We start from the raw sequence: 22,135 nt of genomic DNA, 5'->3' as shown, positions 1-22,135 counted from the left end.
CTTACCGCTGTCGAGTGTCCTTCCTTTCCTCGCTGATAACCTCCGACCCTGGTCAGTGCTGGCAGAAGTGTGTTATATTCCCAAATCCCCCATAGTACTTCTTCGGGTTTTCCTGAAAATCTGGAATATTTACTCGTGGCTATGGCACTTTCCTTATCTCGCTGAGCAAACAGTTGGACACAAAATGCCAAGAAAAGCTGTGAAAGACAGAAGAGACGTAACAGAAATATGTAATAGCTGGTGGTAATACCACTGATGGTGTTCAAAGCAATTTGTAAGCAGGAAAAAGCTATTTCTGGCCAGAAAATAACAGATTTGCAGAACCTTGTGCAAGGATTACATTTCTTTTCATGTATACTTAACACATCTTTCATTCACAAAAATACCTTTTTCCTCCTAACATTTGTCATCCCGAAAGAATGGGAAATTAATTTAAAATGCAATAAAGCAGAGCTGTTATAGATGCCTGTTTACTATTTTGGGCAAAATTTCACCTAATACGATACTGCACATAAAGCAAACCTTGACTTTCAAAGCATAAAGGAGACTTTTTTCTGCTCTATCAGGAAGGACAGAGCAATGGTGGATGGAGCCTTAATAACCATAAATTGTTGCCTTTTAAAAGTAAGCTAAAACCAGCAATTACAAAACTTAATATAAGTGTGAGACATTAAAGAACCAAGAAATACCTAGAATATTAGAAGTGCAACAAAAAAGCAATCCTGAGGAAAGGTCTAAGTTTTGCTCAATCATAACGAGGCTTGGAAAACAAGGAGGACACCCCACGTGTCCCCAAGGAGTCGTCGCAAGCCCCAGCCTCAGCACTGCAAACAACCGAGTCTATCAGAAGATAAAGATCCTCCAAATGTATTTGTTCTCCACATTTAATATTAATCAAAGAGCATTATGTATTTCATACATCACTTGATTGTCCTAGCTGTAGGGGAAGAAACGCTGGCTTGATAGAAGTAATGCAAAACAACATACATAAATGTGTAAACCAATAATAAAATAAAAAAGAGGCATCAGCTGATAAAATAAAGGGTCTTTTGAAGTTGGGCCTCGGTTTGCATCAGCACAGGAAGCGTTAGGCTGTTGGAAAAACCCACAAACATCAAGACAGAGGGTCTGATCGCACAGGGTAATCCTTCCATCTCTCTTCACTATTTATTTTGGGCCCTGAGTTTGGTAGCAGCTTCCCAAAGCGTTGACCACGTCAAAGGCTGCCAGCCCGCGTGGGCTCGGGGCTGTGTCGGGAGCTCCGTCCCTTGCTCCAAGCTTTGTCCCCAAGTCACCTGGGGATTCACCGCACAGAAGTGACCTCAGGTGTAATTCATATACGTGGAGCATTTGGAGGGCTAGAGAGAAAAAGCTTTATGCAAAGGCAATGCTTTCATAAGAAGACTATTAAGGAAAAAAAAATGCATGAAGGAGTACTTCAGCCTGGGCATATACAACCTTAAATCAACTCTCTTTAGGGGCACTGATACGTGCGGGACATGAAGGAGAAGCCTTGGTCCATAGGAAGAGCTGCCAGCATCCCCCTGCGAGGACGGGGAGACAAAACAAGCAGGAAGGTAAAAAAATGGGTGCTAGAAAGGGCAGTGATGCTGGATGCCTGACCTGCACACAGAGAGCACCGAGTCACCCCGGCCAGCTGGGGGTTAGAGCCCACTCGTGTCCCACACACGGCCACCAGCATCTGCCGTTTACACGGAATGGGTTTGGAATTACCAAACCGGCTTTGCCACTGTTGATGATGTTCAATTTTAATTTTTTTAAAAAAATGTTGCTATTTTCAGCTATTTTCTGTTGTTTCACAGTATGGAATGCATCTAGTGCTGCAAACGCTTCTCCATCACAATCGCTGGGGGTAAATTGTGCTGCTTCTAGGTATTAAGATGACTAATCTCAGCTGTACATATATCCTTGCATGCTGTGTTTGGAAAACATTTAGTAATGCTAAACCTAAATGAAAATAAAAAAGCTGCTAGTTCTATCACTATAAATGTATTTTAGGACTGAGATCCAGCTGAAGGAGGATCACTTCATTTGTTTCTAACCTTTTATTAATATTGGGCATGTTTTGTTTATTGGAACTTAATTTGAGATTGACCAAATCCAGAGTTTTCTGGGGCTTCACACACTAACACAAGGTATTAAACAGCATCAACACACGGGAAAACACTCGGCTCACCAAACTAAACACTTCTTGTACGATTTCTGTAACTGGTTTTCCTAGATAAGACCTTGTGGTGGTTATTTTTAGATTATACACCAAGTGAGTACACAAAGTGTACTGTATTAAGCTAACTCCACACCATTTACCTAACTGTCTTGAAGCACTCTGGGGACTATTAACATGGAGGGGGTTGCTTGCTTTTTTTTTTTTTTTTTCCCGTTAATATTTCGTTTTGGTTTGGTTTTTCCCAAGTCTGCTCATCTCGTGGCCTCACATGTCCTCTTCTTGCTATAAAGACACAGCATCCAATTTCTATCTCACCTAGAAGATAAGAGACTGCCCTAGAAAGCCATGCTGGCGTAATTGCTCTCCACCTGGCACTTGTTTATAGCACGGTTTATGCTCACATATATACCATGCACACTGAGGGGAACCTTTTGGACAAGGACAGTGTAATTCATTTTGAGAAACATCTTCCTCCTGTTTAAGAGTTAGTATAAATTGAAATTCCTCAAGGGAACCAGGTATGATATTTTTCATTTTCTCAGAATCCATAAGGTTTATTGTTAGATTTATTCCTTTATCATTATTGATTATATAAGGGCTGAAGATAGGGCTGAGGTGGAATCTAAATTTTTTTTTTTCTTTTTTTTTTTTTTTTAAGTGCAAGTTACATGTCAGTGCTATTGATCTTCAAAACAAAAGAGGTGCTGAAACCCGAATTTTTCAAACAAATTTTGGAGTCAAGAATGCAGTGTTCATTCACCTGGGCAACACCTGAACCATAATTCTTTTTTATTCAATCCCTTTCTCTTTGGGATTCCAGTTTATCTCCCCGCTGCTCCTTGGTTAAACACCATCTAGTGCCACAGCCAAGAATCACATCATACATTAACAAAAAAAAACCCAAACCAAAACGCAACACACACAGAAAAAAAATAAAAACAACACATAAGACCCAGCCTTTCTTTTATCAGCAGTACCTGAGAATTCTGAAAAATCCTTAAATTTAAGCCTCACAGCATCACTCAGGTTGAGAAATGAATCAGAAGATACTGCTTGAATTAGGGGGAAAAAATATATTTTAAAAAAGAATAATAGAATAGAAGGAAATGGAATTTATTCCTCTGCAAACTGGGTTACGTCTTCAGCCAAAACCATCCTCCAGCTCCTGCTTTTAATCACCTTCAGCCAGCAAGGCCAGCGGGAGTATTTGTAAATACACAATACTACCCTCATCCACGTAAGCAGCATTTGGCAGGGAGAACCAGGCGCAGCCCGGCCGCGACGCGCATCCACAGGCTGATGGAAATCCCCGGTGTCAGCACCGCACCCCCGCGGACCCCGCGCCCCTGGGGATGCTCCGCTCTCCGAACCTGGCAGAGGCAGCCTGGCCTGCCCCACCGTTACCCTCGTTTCCGGAGATATTTTTGTAAACTAAATCAGCACCCGTCACCTCTGGCTTTTTTCCTTTAAAATTTTTTCCAGGTTGTCTTATCCCGTAACGTTGCAGGATGTTGCTTTGGGACAGATTATAGCATGCCAGAAACACAGGAGATTCCGAAAGAAGGAAGTTTTCTCTTCCTCTCTTCATTACGGAGGGGAATAAGATACAGCATGTTTAAAATCAGGCTTGTTCTCCAACAATTACAGCCTTTTAATATTCCTCCAGCTTAACTCTGGAGATAAATCATCATTATTGACATTCAATAGTTGGCACTATAAAAGAACAGGGACATTTTTCTTGCCTAAGATGAGCCCTCGAGAGCTGCGATGCGATCCCTGGCACGCAGCCGCGCATCGTTGCGGTTTTACACCTCGCCCGACACGTGTGCGCAGAATCCCACTCGCTTTTTGAAGGAGGGGAACCGCGAGACAGCCGCGGCGCTGCTTTCGGCGCTCGGTGATTGAATGCGTCACGTCACCCTTCTGACTGATCTCTTCATCACCGCGCTAAGAATAGCCGAGTCGCAGGCTTTGCATTTCACTCGTCACCTGAATAGTTCCGTTTTTCTCCCGTTAGGAGTATTTTAGCTATTTCCCTGGACAGTAAGAGAAAGCTCCTGTACGCCAGCACTGCACCCGCTGGGTTACACCTTAGGACTGAGCATCCTGTAACACTTGACGATCGCGACTGGATATGAATCAGTACGGCTCTACTGGTTTCACTTTCAACTAATTTACATCCGATGAGAATGCGGCCATCGTGTTTATTAAATGAAAGTATTTGGGAAGCCTTCTCCGTAAAGTGCACTGGAGCACACAGAGCTTCGTCTGAGGTCAGCCAGATGCTGCAGCAGTTATGGCATTCATTAAGTCATTGAATATTAATGACAAATTAACACAAACTTTAAACGAGAAGCAAATTTTCACCTTCAGGCTCTCTCAATGAATTCCATTGTATATATTTTCAAGCTAGCAGTAATCTGACAGACAATATTTTTCAAATATTTCATTTACTCCATTTTTAGCTATTTTTTGCCTTTCCAACAGCTAAGAGCCCATTGATTCCACCTTTAATTACCGTTCACAGCCACATCTGTTCCTGATACTCAAACAGAAAAAATATCATTTAAACACTACAAAGTAATTTCTCATTTACTTTTTAAATCATTAAACAACTATCTTTTCCTGCGTACCAGTTTTAAATAGCGCAATAACCCAGGGAGGCGGGGGGAACAAACAAAAACTCCTTCTGTTTTTGGAAAGTAAGGAATCAAATTCAGTCCAAATTCCTGTTCCTGCTTCTGCTTCTCCTGACTTCCATCAATCACTTTAAAATAATAGTACTGGGTTTCTATCCCGGAGTTGTGTTGCTCAATAAAGCACAGACAAGTGAGTGCTGGTGGAGAGAGGGAACATTTTAATATCTGGCATGCACACGTGTATGCCTCTGTGTTCCTGTTTTCCTTGGAACAAATGCTGTTATAATTTCTTCAAGGAATCAATAACGTCCATTGCCAGAGCACTGCACTGTTTGAGATGCAGATTGCATAGGGAGACTGAAAATTTATTGCATTGTAAACGTAGGCAGAAGGTGGTAGGTAAGCTGTAATTAAAGTTTTGCTGATAATAAAAAATGGGGGAAATAAGCAGACTCCATAGTCAGTAAATGTTAGTACTGCTGCACAATCGCAGCATTTTGCAGAGAAAACTGCAGCACTAGGCTCTTTTTCTGCACAATTAGCCTAAGGAAGTGTAGTTTACATTTCAAACCCCCCAAAATGCTGGCATCCCGTGTGCCCTTCGTCAACACTTTACATTCTCCAGAGCCTTTCAAAACTTCAACTCCCAGCTTTTAAATCTTATTCGAATCCTTTGAAAATCACGTCTTACATTTATTATTCTTGGTGTGTGCTTTTATCTGGGAAGCTAAAATTAAGTAAGACCTTTACCATTACACAACTTATGCATTTTTTTTTTAGTCTTCCTTATAACAGACCTGGCAGGGCACAAGCTGGCAGGTGGCGAGATGTTTAATGAAAAGTCAGCAAACCTTCCTGCAAGGGTTTATCTCACGGACAGGCAGAGCGCTGGGCTGCAGAGGAGCACCCACGTCCTTCCTCCCCGCCTGCATCTCTGGAGCGAGGAGCTGCCCCTCCACCTGCTCCAGCAAAGTTTTCCATTGAGGCTATGTAAAATGATACAAGGCAAAAAACCCCAAACATGCTACCTATTTTCTTTTTCTTTCCCCTCCTTTCATGACTTCCTTGATTTTCAGATTTCTGTCCTTGTCCCAGGGTTGGGATTGCTCGCTACTAATTATCCAATAAAAATAGAGTTGAAGTATTAAATCTATCCCTAGTTAACCCGATGTCTTTAATAATAAAAGAGATTTTGCACGAGGGATAAATACTGTATCTCATTTTCCCACTCTTACAAGTCTCCTGTCACTCCATACTTATTACTACTGCTACTAATATACTGTTCCCAGTTAGCCACTAAAATAATTCAGTTATTCCTATTAATTCACCAATAAAATGTGGCCTCACAAAGCCATAAAAAAGGCTTTGTTGCTTATGGGGTTTATTGGCAGCATCTATTTGCCCAATTCATCAAGAAGTTTTCCCCAGGTTCTGATACTGTGGCCAAAACCACTCCGGTATGGAAATATGATAAGAAAGCAGTATGTGATCCTATGCCAGGTGTCATCGGCTTCTCCCCGCGTATCTGGCAGTGACTGATGGCACAGACAAGTGTCCGTCCCTCCAGGTTAGGGGTGAGCGGATGCTGCAAGAACTTCTTCCCAGAAGGAGAAACAACTACTTTCTGGTTAAAATTCAGAACAGCTCACTCTACGAGAGAGACGAGCAGCCTCCCAACAGCAGGATTCACCTCCGCTCCTAAAAGGTGTGAAACCTCAACATTAGGCACAGAGGTTGCTGTTCATTCCACAGAACGACAAGCACATAATTTAGCTCCTAAATTAGCAATCTAGTGCTAATTTATGAACTTCTTAGGCCATTCTATGGAAGCAAGAACTGGAAAAGACCCTTCCCTTACAAATACCATCCTTGGCAATCACACACAGCCTTGTGATGGGTGTTTGAATCAGAAAAGCCCACTGAAAGTCTACAGCATACCTGCCTGGACAAAGATACAAAACACTTCCCCACAGTCTATAACACGCCTTAGACTTCCCTAAAGAGACTGAGCAAAATGCTCCAGAAGAAGAGAAAAAGGAGGATGCTCGAGGTCTTTTCGACAGCAAAGAATCTGTTTGGCAAAATACTCGGATAGTCCAAAGGAGTGGACCGTGATCCATGCTAACAGGGAATGCGGTGACTTCAGACCAGGTAACCTCAAGGAACTTAATGGTTATTTAACCTGAGCTTCCCACCAGGCTTTGCTGTCCGTGAACCCTGCCCAGAACCCTGCCCGCAGGTACAGGCAGGGACCTACGCCTGCTCAGTCGCTCGTGGCGGTTTGGGCAGCATCATCTCCTCTGACGCTCTTTCCTTCCAATTTGGTCTTCCTCCTTGCCAGACAGTGAGATTTGATGGGATCCATCAAAACAGGCAAAGAATCAGCAATAAGCAGAGATGCCAGAAAGCCCAACACAGCGTGCTTCCCGCTGCAGGGAAGGTTTGAGGTCAAACACCGCAACAGCAACCACGAGAATTTAAAAAACAGGAGAGCTAAGCTCATTGAGGAATTGGGCCAGGATTTTTAAACTGGATAATGTTATGACTTTGGATTCTGAATCCTAATTAATAAGCAGCCAGTGTGACTGTGCAACACTGTCCTCTATTGGAAAGAGCTTACCAGACCACCTGAAGCACTGCTAGCCGTCCTCTGCCTTAGCTCACAGGAAAAAGCCCAGTCAGTTTTTAGGGCTTAACATCTTGTGATTTGGCTGATGTTGTCTGTGTGGGCTCCCTCAGCATTATGCATCACCCACGAGTTGTTCCAAAATATCATTGTGCTTTGACTTTGCTTTGTGTTTATTCAGTACTGGTAGCAGTAAAAAGCCTTTGCACAAGAGAGCCATTGAATTAATACGAGCAGATTTATTGTGCAGGCTTTATAATCTTTCTTGCACACCACGCTCAAAACGTCCAATGCATATATTAGGAGAAAGGATGCACGCTGCGAGGTGCCCCATAAATACCCCGGTGCCTCTGTAGATGGGGAAGCCAGTGACCTTCTGGAAGCGATGCAACTCATAACTCCACCTACTTGCAGAGACAGGACCTAGGATAAAGCATCATTTTTAGAGCTGCCATCTCTAGAGACTTCTGGGAATAAAAGAGCTGACTCACGGGTGCTACAGAAGAAGGACGACAACTCACGGCTTGCTGGGAGGAGGATAAGAGCACGGTGCAGGGGCTGGCAGCCGCCTACCTCTTGCACCACCTTACCTCTGGCTCTGAAGACCTGGGCAACAAAGGGGCTGTTGCTGCAGCAGGGAGGAGCGAAGCTCCATGTTAGAGCAAAAGAGATCCAGTAGCACAAACGCTGCCTGTCCGCTGCCATCTCCTCCAGACCTGCGTGCGCTTCCCTCCCTCCTCCTCCCCAAGGAAAGACGACGTTTCCTGGCTTTACCACATGGTTTGCCATCCTTCCTCCCATGTATTGCTTTTATAAAATCATATTTTTCTGTTTTCAGTCTAATTTCTTGTTTTCAGGGGCATCTTTCTATCATCATGGGAGGAGATGGGGAATACTTCCCTCAAACTCTGTTTTACCTTTCTAACGGATGCAGTTTGAGGAGGCTAGCAGAAGTCACGCATGTGTCTACTGGAATAGCCACAGCCCCTTCTCCAAACAACAGCTGGCCCAGTGACACCACACTGGGGTGTGAGATGGGGGAAAATAATACGACCTCTTTCAGGATCTGATCTTAAGTAAAGGGACATCTTCCCGCTGATATGTGACCTGGGTTCATGTATTTTCCGTCTGAAGAGGGCAGACTCCGTATGTCACCAGTGCTCTGTCATCTCTGCCCACTCAATGCCAGCACTGGTGACACCGTCCTCAGTAAGACTGACTGCAGCAGGCAGAGTTCGCACCTGCTATTGTGAGGGGCCTTGCAGTCATTAGTCTCCGAAATTGCTTTCCATCGTGTACAAGAGACATAACAAATGGCTAATTTAATAAAATTGTGTCAGTTCATTCAGCCAGAGAAGCAAGGATAATAGCAGCTGATTCTGGAAAAAATTGGAAGCCACTCAGATATCATGGGTTCGAACTTCTTGTAATGGGAGCGGCGGTGCCCTGTTTTCGGCTGGTCCCTGCTTTCTCCTCTCCGCCTGCTGCACCGTAGCAGAGGGAGAGGAAAAACACAGTGGCGTGGCCCTGGGACAGCAGGGAGGCAATGCAGCTAAACAGCAGATTGCACTAGGGATGTTAACCTCTTCACCAGTTCCTGTCGTCAGGAATTCCCCTGACCTCATACCATTAAATTAAGAGCATCCACATCTTGGAATGAATCCCAGCAATCACCAGTCCAGGCACCCAGTGTCCAACCGCTGCTTTCTGAACTCTCCCTGCTATAGAGGTGCCAGTCCTAGAGTTAAATGGGACAAACTTCCCCTCTCCAGTCCAGCCCCAGCTCTTCATTCCACCTCTGAAAGCTCTGCTGTCGTTTTTAACGAACACAAGAACGGGTCCAGATACAACAACCAGATGTGGGACTCCCATAGCAGAGACCTGAAATGTCTCCAGCTGCAGGAGCGACCCAGGTTAGGGAAGAGGCAGATCTGGCAGCAGAAAGCATGAGAAGCCTGGTCCCCTGCACAGGTCTGCCGTGCTTCAGACAAGGACACGGACACGTTGAATCAAGCACCACATTACACAAAGCAACACCGGCAGCAGAGCAGATTGAATTTTTTCACTGGACGTTATGGATACATAATCCTTGTCACCACCGCAATAGCAATCAAGGCTGAATCATCAGCTTCCACATTACCTTAAAGGTGAAATTAAATGTTAAAATAAAAGTCATTGAAGAGGCCCCTCCCACCTCCTTTTACCCAAGAATAAATCTGAATAACTCAGAGAAGCCTGCTACCAGATGAGCAAACAATTTGATCACATAGTCTTGCGGATGTAAGATCTTTAATAGATTTTTAAACAGTCCTTACCCAGTGACCTTTAAACAAGTTGTAGTTATCATGTGCAAATTCATTATTTCCTAAAATGTTTTAATTTTAGAATTAACTTGAATACACTACTTGCATTCAATCTAGACTCAGAATGAAACTGAGTGGTACTGAAGGAAATTGTGTGGATGGAGAACGCTGATTTTCTCGCTTTATCATTTTGGCTGTATGAGACAGCAAGGTTTTCCCCAGGTGCCTGCAGCTGCCAAAGGCTTCCCACTGCCTGCAGTCCTTCTGCCTCTGCAATGCCAGAGCACAGCCCGACCTGGCTTAAACGATGCTTCCCCCCATCGCAACATGCTCCCAGCTGTGCTAAAGGCACAACCGCTGGGCAAAACATCTGCATGAGTTTTCACCTCCTGGTGCCAGCAGAGAAAACGCATTCCGGCAAAAAAAAAAAGTTTGACGCCTGCTTGCCTGTGGCTTTTTTTTTTTTTTTAATGGATTTTCTGGTGTTCGTTAGGTCTCTCTCTTTCAGAAGAAATAGTTGGGTGGAAAATTTTCCTGGGAATTTTAAGCCCTGACAGAGAACTGGAGGATGCCCCTGAAACAGGTTCAAAAGTTGCTGGGGAAATGGAAAGCAGACTGGCAGACAGGAGTCTGAACGTGCATTTCTTAATTCTCCCATTCCTGAAGGCTTTTTATGGGTCCACCAAAGGCCATTGGGATTCCCAGGAAAGCCAGCTAAAAGTCCCATTTCAGCTGCCCAGGGCACCAGTCCCATTTGTAACCCGCTCCCACGCCCGGACCTGTTCCTAAGGTGGAAGTTACGATCAAGCATATGGGATGTCATGAAACGCTGCTGCTCCTCCCTGCACAGATTCCTTCCTGCTCCCCTCGGCCAGCTCTCTGCATCATGCTGGGCCTCCTCGCTCCTCCCTGAAGCCCTCTCCCTTCCCTGCCACCTTCTCCACCTCATTAGGGACCTTGGTAAGTCTCTGAGGAGCAGTTGGGCAGAAGTCCCTCGTTCCTGAACGCATGTTTTTTACAGGAATGCAACACGCAAACCAAGAGCAAAAAAGCCAGACAGGCACCATCCGTCGCTGTCAACACCAGAAAAAGTCAAGCTGGAGCTATGGGAAGCACCTATTAACCTCAGCAGCATCCTTTTTATCACCTGATGGCTTTGCAAGAAGGGGCTCTCATGCATCCAATAAGGCTGTCGTGGTTTAAACTCAGCCAGCGACTCAGCACCACGCAGCCGCTCGCTCACTTCCCACCACACCCGGTGGGATGGAGAGAGAACTGGGAGAAAAAAGTAAAACTCATGGGTTGAGATAAGAACAGTTTAATAGAACAGAAAGGAAGAAAATAAGAATTATAATAATAACAATAATAATAATAATAATAATAAAAGAATTGGTATATACAAAACAAGTGATGCACAATGCAATTGCTCACCACTGGCCGACCGATGCGCAGTCAGTTCCTGAGCAGCGATTCCCCCAGGCCAACTCCCCCCAGTTTATATACTGGGCACGACGTCCCATGGTACGGAATACCCCTCTGGCCAGCTGCCCTGGCTGTGTCCCCTCCCAACTCCTTGTGCCCCTCCAGCCTTCTCGCTGGCTGGGCAGGAGAAGCTGAAAAATCCTTGACTCGGTCTAAACACTACTGAGCAACCACTGAAACCATCAGCGTTATCAACATTCTTCTCATACTGAATCCAAAAACATAACACTGTACCAGCTACTAGAAAGAAAATTAAGTCTATCCCAGCTGAAAACAGGACAAAGGCACACAGCGAAACACAGCTTCCCAATAATGAAGAAAAAACCCCAACCTCGTAAAATTTGCCATGTCTGAATACTTGCAACTTCTTAGTAAAACAGTCTGAAGTCTCCCCAGCTCCCTGCCAAGCCCTCAGCAGCTGAACACCTGCACACTCCATCTGTCCCTACCTTCGCAGCTCACCTCCTACTTCAATCACTTGCCACCAACCTGTCCCTCACTGCTTCCTCCGGATTACCTCTCTCTCCAGACCTGATGGGACCAAAACACTCCAGTCTGCACCATTTGATTTCTGACGGAACCTGCCGCAGAGTGCAACCTTGGAAAAAAACAAGCGCTCGCCGGCAAACTGCTTGTCCATGTTCTTCATGGGTTTGCTTAACTACAAAAGCTTGTGCTGCCTCTGGCTTGGAATTTAGGAGGCCTCGATAAAAATTAAAAGCTCCAGCACCAGCAGAAGTTAGAGGGGGGAAGAGGCACCATCAGTTGTGCCCCTGTAATTCAGTTCCTATTACAAAAAATACAAGAGTTTGGGAGGTCTAGACAGGGACAAGAAGAATTGGGCATAGATGGAAAATGTAACCTTTGATGAGTGACAAGTGAGATTATACGGATGAATACTAATGAGAAAGCTTTGAATAATTCATACTCGGGTTCAAGGTAAAACGGTTTAACCTGATACCTTAGTAGTTTTGCTATCTTGCTGGCCTCAGGAATATTATCTCAAAGAACAAGATCCGAACATAACCCAGGTTTTAGATGTTAATTTGTCCAGAGGTATTTAAAAATCAAAGCTCGCTCACAGTTGTCTAAAAAATGCAGTGCAAGCACTGCAGGTCAGACGGCTTTCCTTCAACCCCGGCCCTCCAACCTTGCCCCATGCCCATCAGCGCTTGCACCAGCATAACTTTTCAGCATTATGCTTCAGAAAAAAACCTGGAGCACAAATTCTCACAAAGGTGCAAAAAACAAATTGGAGGAGTTTTGATCACGATGCTCCAAATGACAAAGGAAAACGCATTTCTTAGGGCAAGGTTATTTATCTTACTAAGCTCTTCCCAGGAAGAGCCCAGTTTAGAAACTGGGTGCAGTTTCAGAATTTAGGATTACATTTTATCCTGTTTCATCTTCTGCCTTGCCGAGTCCTTCACAGCACTCATTTTAAATCTTGAAATAAACTTATACCTTTAGACAGAGTCCCAATTAACCAGTCCTCCGAGAGAAAGCCCTCTGTTCCTCCAGTGAACAGGAGGAAACCTGGACAACCACCAAAGTTATTTTTAACTGTACTGTAACATGTTGGTACAAATTCCACTTTCACACATAGCCTTTCAAGTGATATAAAAGATGACAACAAGTGAGATAAACTGGGAAGCAGCAGCCATTGAGGGCATGAGAAAAAACTCTCTCTCGCGCGCGCGCCAGGCAGGAGATAAATCCAACATTACAAATTAGCACCATAAATATTACACACATTTGCAGTGATTTATACACTTATTTTATCTAAGCCAGGCATTTCTTGCTTTCTAAGGAGGGAGAAGGATAGCAAAAGGATACCCATCCGTCCCAGGTGCTGCTGCCTGCATGGGGAACTTTCTGCTCACCCATTACAATAATGCCATGAAGATTGCCAGGGTTTGTTTTTTTTTTATCTGCAGATCACATGCTTATACAAATGTAAATAAATTGGAGGTTTATCCTAAGGACAAATTTGTCTCATTCGATCTGGTGTTTCAGTGCTTCTGCTGCACTTGCATTTCAGAATTGCAATGCAGCTGCTATATCAAGAAGCTGTAAAACACAGACGCATTTGCCTATAGCTTCCTTTTTGTATTCTTCCTTCCTCTCTTGCGAACTTCACATCACCTTTCGTACTTTATCACTGTGCTGCATAATCTCTATCTCTGCAGAATTGCTAGGCTCTCTACAGCACCTAATACAAAATATAAAATATTGCACTGTTCACCCATGCAAAAGGCCAATTTTCATTAATCAAATATTCAGAAGAGTCAGTGCTCTATTATAATAAAAGCTCAGAAACCAGAGTGTGAGGAAAAACACATAAGATGGAGTTTCACCACATGACATGCTGAAAAAATTCCCACCGGGAAAATCTCAGCGCTTCATTTCAGAACAGCCATCAACCAGCTCCTGCTGCTGGTGGATGCTCTGCACCTTTATCACAAATAAAGTACAATAGCAATGAATATCTGTCTCTAGTAAAATGCATCCTCCCTTACTCCCTTACCTGCTGGCAGCAGAAACTCCAAAATATTGCATAGGAGGTGTTGCAGCACGCTTAGTGCACAATGCAATACAAATCCACTGAGGGGATGAGCTGTTGCAATCACCCACTGAAGAAAAGTAACTTAGAGATGTAACGAATGATACTCTTCATTTTGTAAACACAGTTTAATCCCACCTTGCAACAGCCAAGAGGGTGAGAAGTAGCTCCAAATGCTTCCAAAGGCACGGAGCCCCATCAGGAGGGGACCTGGCGCGTCCCCCAGCCACCAGCCTGGAGGAACCAAGTTGCGCCAACATCCACTCTTGCATTAACAACTGGGTATTTATTTAATACGCCCAAGCCGCTTGATTTGTGTCTTTTCATTTCTAAAGCTTCCAGTTTGGCAGCAGAGGACAGTCAGAACATAAGGACAGAGAAATCACGAGCTCACATTTAACAGGCACGGGGCAGGACAACCCAAGAAGTTCCCTTGAATTGTTCATATTTTAAAGGTGGGCTTTCCCCCCTGCCGCATCCCCAAGTTTCCACTTACAATGTTATATGCCAGGCTCCAGCTGGATAATCCTGCCAGCCTAGGATTATACACCAGCACCCTACCCGTAAAAACCTTCCTTGCAAAAAAAGCTGCTCCGCTCACACCTAAACCTTGAGGGTCTCCTATTCCCAGACCTTCTGTGATGCTCTGGGCAGCTTTTCAGTTTATTCACACAACACATGCTCCGCTTCAGCATCTCCCTGTGACATCTGAGCCCCAGCAAGAGCTGGATACATGGAGAACAGCACCCAAAAACCCACCAGACCCAACCCCCACCGCAGGATCCACGCGCTCGAGCTGCCACCCCTCCACGCCCGTGCCGTCCACTTCCCAAAAAGAAGTAATTTCCCCAAAATAAGTCATTTTGCAAAGTGAAGGCTCTAACCGAATTCTAAATTTTAATTCTATTTTATGCGGTACTGCAGAAAAGTGGACACTGAAAAATTATCTGACTGGGAGCTTAGCAATAGAAAATCATAAATCATCCTGGCAGTTATATAGTTTTCTTGTGAGGTAGTGCTTATGGGAGTAGCTGTTAACTAACGGAGGCACGCGTTTGGCACTGGTGCTTTTCAGAGTCTCCAGTCAGTAGGTGTAGTGACTATCGATTCGACTGCAGTGTCCCGGTTCTGTATTTACAGCCTTTTCCCAAGGGACAGGGAAGCAGACGTGAAGGTCTGTCACTCCCAAAGGTCATTTTGGGATCCAGTAAAGGATTTAGGGATTGGATCCCCTGTGAGAAAAATAGTAATAAAACCAAAACAGGAGTAACAGGCAGCAAGAATACAGAGAGACTACTTATTGTTAATTAAATCTGCAGTGAGCACAATGACAGGAAAAAAAATAGGAAATTAATTCATTGTCTATATAGCAAAAGAAACTAATGGATGTTTGGGGAGGTTTTGACAGCAAAGAAAAAAATAAACCAAAAAACCCATGTGAAGCAGGAAATTGAACTACTTTTCCAGACTCTACAAGGCCCCATTAGGCAGAACAATTAGCAAATCTTTCAGCAGATAAAAATAGAAGAGCTTGTGGTCACACTGCTGGATTTTACCTCAAAAAACATTCATGTGCGTTAATTGAGTCTTATGTAGAATTTTGCCAAGCGTGTCAGCTATATTCCCAACTGGAATAAACTGATGGAGCACAATGGAACCGGGACAATTTATCCTAGCTCATCTATAAAGTTACAACCAATATTTGTTTATGAATAGATCCCTTGTGCTAAAAGATGAGCTGGTTTCAAACTTTTCAAAGATTTTAAGTCTCCTTCAGTTGTGAATCAGGAGGAATGAGCAGGAGAATGTTCCACAAAGCTACCAAAGCCTGATTTAAAACAAGGAGAACCAAGACACCTAACTCTCGATTTAAGGAGTTACTTCCTGAAATATCTATTTTCCCAACAAATCAATAGCTACAAATCCACAAATCCAAATGGATAAAACTATAGAGGAAAAAGTAGTTTGCTTTAGAGCCACTAAAATACTTGAGTTGTGCAGCTTAGATCTAATCCAAAAACATTAATTGTGAGCAGAAATGTATCAATACTGACATATCTCACAACCACCATCATATAAAACAGTGGCTGTTTGTCAAGTTAACTTGCTTGCTAATTACCTACTATAAAAAAAAAAAAGAGCTAAGCACACGTAGGTGTGGAACATTTCAAGAGGGAGCTGGAAAAAAAAAAAGTTATTTGAGCATTTTGCATATTAATACTGCTCTTACTGTTCTGACTGCTCTTATATTTAATTGCAGTGGTTTCAACCACATCAGGATAATCAATCATCTCTTTAAAATGTAATTAACTCCTGCAAGAAACTGTTCATGAAGGGAATTAAGAAATTTACTGTCTGAAGCTAAATTTGGGGTTACTTATAGATTTCTTCTACTTATAGAAATATTCTAGTACCGGCACATTAACTTCTAGCTCTGCAAGTGCTGCTCAGGTTAGGTTTCTGCTGAGAGTGGGGAGAAGTGGACCTTCGCAGGAAACACGGGACAGAAGGAAGGACATTTTGGGGGGTTTTCAGGGTTGGGTTGGGTTTGCTTGGGAGAGAGAGGGGGGTGAAGGCAGATTGTCTTTATTATCTGGAACTTTTAGTGATTTTTTTTTTTTTTTTTTAGTATATATTCCGCAAAGATCCTCTAAAAGGAAAAGAAGAGGATAAATTAAGGCAATAATGAAGCTGCTCATGAAGAGGCAGATTCCATCTTTGCTTAATGCAGCAGTATGTTTTCTGGCTCGGTACTTACACACGCTCCCTCCCAAGCCATAACTAACCCAGCCTTTGCCTGCGTCACCTACTTGATGCGCAGCAGCTTCCAGTTCGAAAATTGGGAGTCGCTTCCCAGCCATGGGGATGAAACACCAAGCCAGCTAATCTATTTGCAATAACTATCATCTTTTCACCTGCGGATGGCCTACAAACTTAATTCTGCATCAAATTCAAAATACACAGATTCCTAAACCCAACTTGGAGGCCCAGTTCAGTCTTTTTTTCAGAAAAATAAAACCCAGAACAAGTCAGGTATGTGAATCATAACAAGAAGTTGTTCTCCACCAGACAGCATCCTTGTCAGCTTCCATTATGCTCTGACATATGATTTAAATGGGAGTTAAAAGATAAATATTCACCAGTTATTTGATTTTATTAAAGAAGTCTTAAAAATACCCTTGATATACACTTCAAACGAGACTGTTGCTTTGCAGCTGCCTGAACTGTGGCATTTACCACGCAAATAACAATAAAAACGAGGGAGAAAACCAGCAAAGGGATGGCAAATAAACATTACTGCCTTTCAGCTTTCTCTGAACCAGAGGCAGACTAGGCATTAAAGAAAAAAAAAATAAAATAAATTAAAAATAACTTTGCCTTAAAGAGTTTCTGTCAAAGCAGCAGCTCACGGAAAGCTTTTTCTTGCTCATTGCACGCACAGCCATGTCCCAACGCGGTTGGCCCCGGTAAGGATGATGTCCACAAGAAAAAGTTTCAAGCAAAGAACAGCAGCTCTGCTTCCAGCCACACGCAATGGCCAAAGGAGGGCTGCAAAAAACTCCCAACGCGGAGGGTCTCGGTACCCCCTTCTACAAAAAAAACCAGCCTCACCATTTTCCATGTTAGCTTATGAACAGCCATGCAAGTTACACAGAGAGGTTTCAACAGATGGAGCAACCAGCTGGAAGTCAGATACTACTTTCCCTATAGCTGGACACATACAGAGCTCTATTAAATTTTAAATTTTAATCAGAGAATGTCAAGTTCAAAATTAGACTTAAGCCTCTGATTTTAAGGTTTGGGGAATGAAATATATTATCAGTCATAAATGCCCTTTATTTGAAGGAGATGGGGAGCGTCATTCTTGTTTTAAAAAGCAGGCACATAGGCAAGTCATTTCCCCTCTATCCCTCACAAAACACACGAGTTCCGTGCTAAAGACTCGAAGCAGGATATCGCACAGCCAGGCCAGCAAAGTGATTTTCAAAAATAAACCAAAATAAAATAAAAACAAAAAAAGCCACCATACCTAAGACTTTTACGTGAGAAACCTTAACAACAACAAGTGTAACTCAAAACAATCTTTCTGCTGGCGACGAGACTTTGCTGTAACTGCCAACAGACTCTCATATAACGCACGACCAGACAAACACCCTCCTCGGACCCCCGCCCCGTGAGACCAGGGACCTCCAATGCCTCTCCCATTCCACGTGAGCCTTTACCTTCCAATTACTGCGATGTCATTACAAGCCACCCGCCGCTGCTGGGATAAGAGCACAGGGCAGATCCTGAGCTAAACCCAGCACGTCCTGGGGACACGGCAATTTTGGGGGGGTTGCAGTTAGAGTGACGGGCAGGTGGGGATGAGACTAACACCTCTCCTGATGGACTCGCACGGCATTCCCGTGCTTTGTGAAGATGAGGATGGAGACTTCAAACCTGCCGTGCTCCCCTCTGGTCACGAAGGCCGCGTGGGTTTATAGCTTGTTTTATAAGTATCATTAACCATTGCTGCCCTAGGTAGGATTTCTTCATCTGGTTTTACTACATATGATAATAGGATTTTAAGAATTCTCTCTCAGACAATAATTTTCATATTTGTGAAAAAGCATAGGACTGTCTATAATTGAACATAAAAGCAGAGCATGGATATTAAAAATGGAATAACCTTCACTTCAGAAAGTGCCAATTTTTGGAACACCCAGGAAAAGCAAGTGCCTTCGCAGGAGCGGGGGGGTCTGCGGTGCAAGCTTCCCCAGCTGAATTCAGCTCAGGTCGGAGAGGTTGCCTACCCATGAGATGTGCACAGCGTTAAGGGATTCAAAAGTGCAATACAATAAATCCTCAAACATTTACTTGTATTATACAGATACTTTCCACACAGCAACGCCAAGATCCAGCCCAACACATGAAAGCCCTGATTCCACTTGAAAATCTAGGAATATATCTATTTATATTTTTTTTTAAGAGTGCAAGCTGTGAAACAGAAGAGAACAGACTCAGATTTGCAGAATACAGTCACTTCTACTTTAATCTTTGCCTCTTTCCTGCCATAACTAGGGAGGGACCCGAGATGCAGAGGTTTCATTTGAATTACTATGCCGTGCATTTCAGCAGAGAGGGATTCAGCCTCCTGGCTCAGACCTGTTGCAGACGGAGCCCAAGACACAGAGCACCGACACGCAACCGGCATCGAAGCACAGGGCTGGAGGGAGAAGGGAATATCTGTGTCCGCTCTCCCCGAGCAGACCCAGCTTTTCTAACACACGGAGGAAACAAAAGGGAAAGAATGGGCAGAATTAATAAATGCAACTTCCCACCTTCCCCAAGAGGAGGAACCCAGGGCTGATCTTTGGTGCCTGTTGCGATGCAGAGCAGGTACAGCCCCAGGGCTGTGCATTTGTCTCGGTACTAATCTGAGATGAGGATTAACCTAAATGAGTAATTACGGCCCCCAGTCCCCGTTACTGGAGCACAATCCGACGAACCAGCAGACTGGATCAATATCAGAGTCTGCGCTCTTTTAAGAGGATACCTAGAGTCACTTATTTTGGCACACTCGGTGTCAATAAGAGAGAAACACCTTTGGCTTTCTACTTCCTAGCTTAAATAACCCTGACAGCCTAAGCAAAAGGCGGGATAAACGGCAAGTATCTCTATATAGACAAGCACGTGGCTACTGCCTCAGACCCCGAGTAAACCTTTCCAGCAGGCTAAGGCTATTCAGCGGTGAGGGACTGGTGCGGGATGTTATTCCAGCTGGGACAGACTATGTTGTTGTCACTAAAACCAGAAGACTTATACCCTGAGTGAGGATTTTCGGTAGCTCTGTCAAGTCCTAGCTCCACTTAACACATACAAAAATCTGTGCTGGATGCACGGGTAGCATGAGGCACGTAAGAAACATCGCAGTGGTCATTACGCAGAAGGACATAGCTTTTGTAGATAAAATAATTGCACTTCTCCACACAAGGTAGTATCTGCTAGGCAGGACCAGGAAACCCTGTGGAGCCTAAAGAAACTCTCAAAAATCCCTCTCCGAGCGCTGACACGGCCCCACCGCACCCTGCCAAGTCCCTTCAGTCCCTTTTCTTTAGGATCTGACAAAAGAACAAATTAGATGTGTCCCTCCGACAGGCCATGAAACAATCAAAGGATGTTTTGTACAACGCAAACACGGTTGTGTTTTTATTGCACAGATAAATAGATTGAGATAGGATCCACCTCAACACTTATAGCTTTATCATAAAAGTTAACAGTGAATACTGTTCTAAATTGACATGGTCTGTCTTCCAGTTTATCAGTGAAGGGCAGGGATGCAATTTATAATTACTCATATATTACATTTATTGCTAATAAAACAGGTATTATTTTTTTTAATTTTCACGTTGCACTTAGTGAAGGCTTTGATGACTGCAAGAACAGTTTATACCACCACCTGTCATTTACCCTCAAAACACACATTCCTCACATCTTGAAAACCCTATGAAAAAAAGAACCAAACCGAGGAATGAGGTTAAGCTGTCACCTCTCCTTACCCTCCACACCATTAAACAAGCAGACAGACAGACTTAGGTCCCTCCACCTCTTGGCAGCTCTTTTCTCCTCCCTGATTTGTCAGCAATAGTCCTCCCCCAGCACTCAAGCCTAGGGCGGGCTGAGGTTTATATGAGCGCAGCACGCGTGCCAGTCAGCCTTCCTATTCATCATGCTCTGGCATGAAGTCTCCTGGTAGTTTTTGTTCATTTGTCCATAGACTCAAAAAAAAAAAAAGTGAAAAGCCTGAAAGGGAGATCAGGAAAGGTTAATTGGTTTCGTTGACCATCTGTTTGTGCTGTGAATAAACGCTGAGAATAACGTGTAACAAATAGCATCTACAAGGATTAAATAAATCAATTCTGGGGATTAGAAATAACCTATGGACTGTGTTAATGGAGCAGGAGTCCATGTAACAAAATCAGCCTTACTGAGCTGTGGAGTTTGTGACATTTAGGGGACAGAGAACCAAGGGTTCCCAGGAAGCCTGAGGTGAAATAGGAAAATGAAACAATTAGATGGCCAAGTAAAACTTGAGCAAATGTCTAGACAAGTACACATGGAGGACAGAGGCTGGTCCCACCTGGTTCCAAAAAGTAGTTACAAGCCTGCAATCTCTTCTAGCATTTTGTTTTCTCCTTGTCCCACCCCATATTGAGGTAGTACTTTAAGAACTCCTATACTGATAAAGTTAACATTTTCAGGTTTTAATGCCAGTTTTTCCCCTCATTTCTTATCCTTTCCTTTTAGTTCTAGAAGGATCCCTCTTTTCTTATCCTTTTCTTTCAGTTCTAGAAGGTTCAATGTACCTCATCCCACTGCAGACTGTGATCTTTGTAAACCAGGATCACCCAGACATTTCTTGAAACAAAACTTTGATTTGATAATCCATGATCTATTTGAACTACTGGACAACAGAAACATTTCAGAACTGTCTAAATAACTTTAACTGGTCGGTGTCCCCTTTCAAACACAACAAACCATTTAGGAACAGTTGTAAAGCCCTTTGGTGAATTGTGGTTATCTTTATCTGTAGATATCCACCAGCAGTTGTAGATACTACATATATTTAAAAAAAAAAAAAAAAAAAAAAAAAAAAAAAAACACCAAAAAAACCCCCCCCCACACCTGTAATGTACCTAAATCTTTCCATTGAAAAGTACATCACTTAGTGCTGGGAAAAGAAGAATACTTGCTAACAGGAGATCGTGAAAGTTGCAGCTTTCTCCAAATTGTGAGGTACCTTATCCATTTAAAGCAATTTTCCACAATCAATTCATTATATTGTCCATATAGAACCCGTGGAAAGTGTCCCAAACCCAGAAAACTACAGAAAAATCAACAACTGAAATTATTTTAACTTTCTTCCAGTAAAATTGCCAGACTGCTGGTTGTTGCAGAAATAACACCACACTGCTTTTTGTATAGAACTTTCTTGCCATGAGCAAGATCTACCCTTCCTTATTTACAGCATCCTGCAGGTGTTACTTTAACAATACCATAAAGACATAAGTGAATTCTTGTTTAATTAGCAGAATAGGGGCATGCACCATCAGCCCTCTAGATGTTCAGGCATGAAAACTGCTCAAGAATAGATCCCCTATAGAAAATCCTCTGCAGCGAGTAGCTTATTTTAAATTTTGCCTCAAAAGCCTATCGAAGCTAAGTCAAATTTCACACCAAAATGAGTGGAAAGAAGGTCTAGGCTTCGGTAGCTGGTTAACTTTCTTGTGTGCTAGCGAGTGCCACAAGAAGTCTCTTAGTAACTGCAGTATTAAAAATCCCCTCTATTCTAAC

Source organism: Accipiter gentilis, chromosome 26 (assembly GCF_929443795.1).
Source record: "Accipiter gentilis chromosome 26, bAccGen1.1, whole genome shotgun sequence".
Lineage (NCBI taxonomy): Eukaryota > Metazoa > Chordata > Aves > Accipitriformes > Accipitridae > Astur > Astur gentilis.
The sequence above is the reverse complement of the archived record's forward strand: the minus strand, read 5'-3'. Positions refer to the sequence as shown.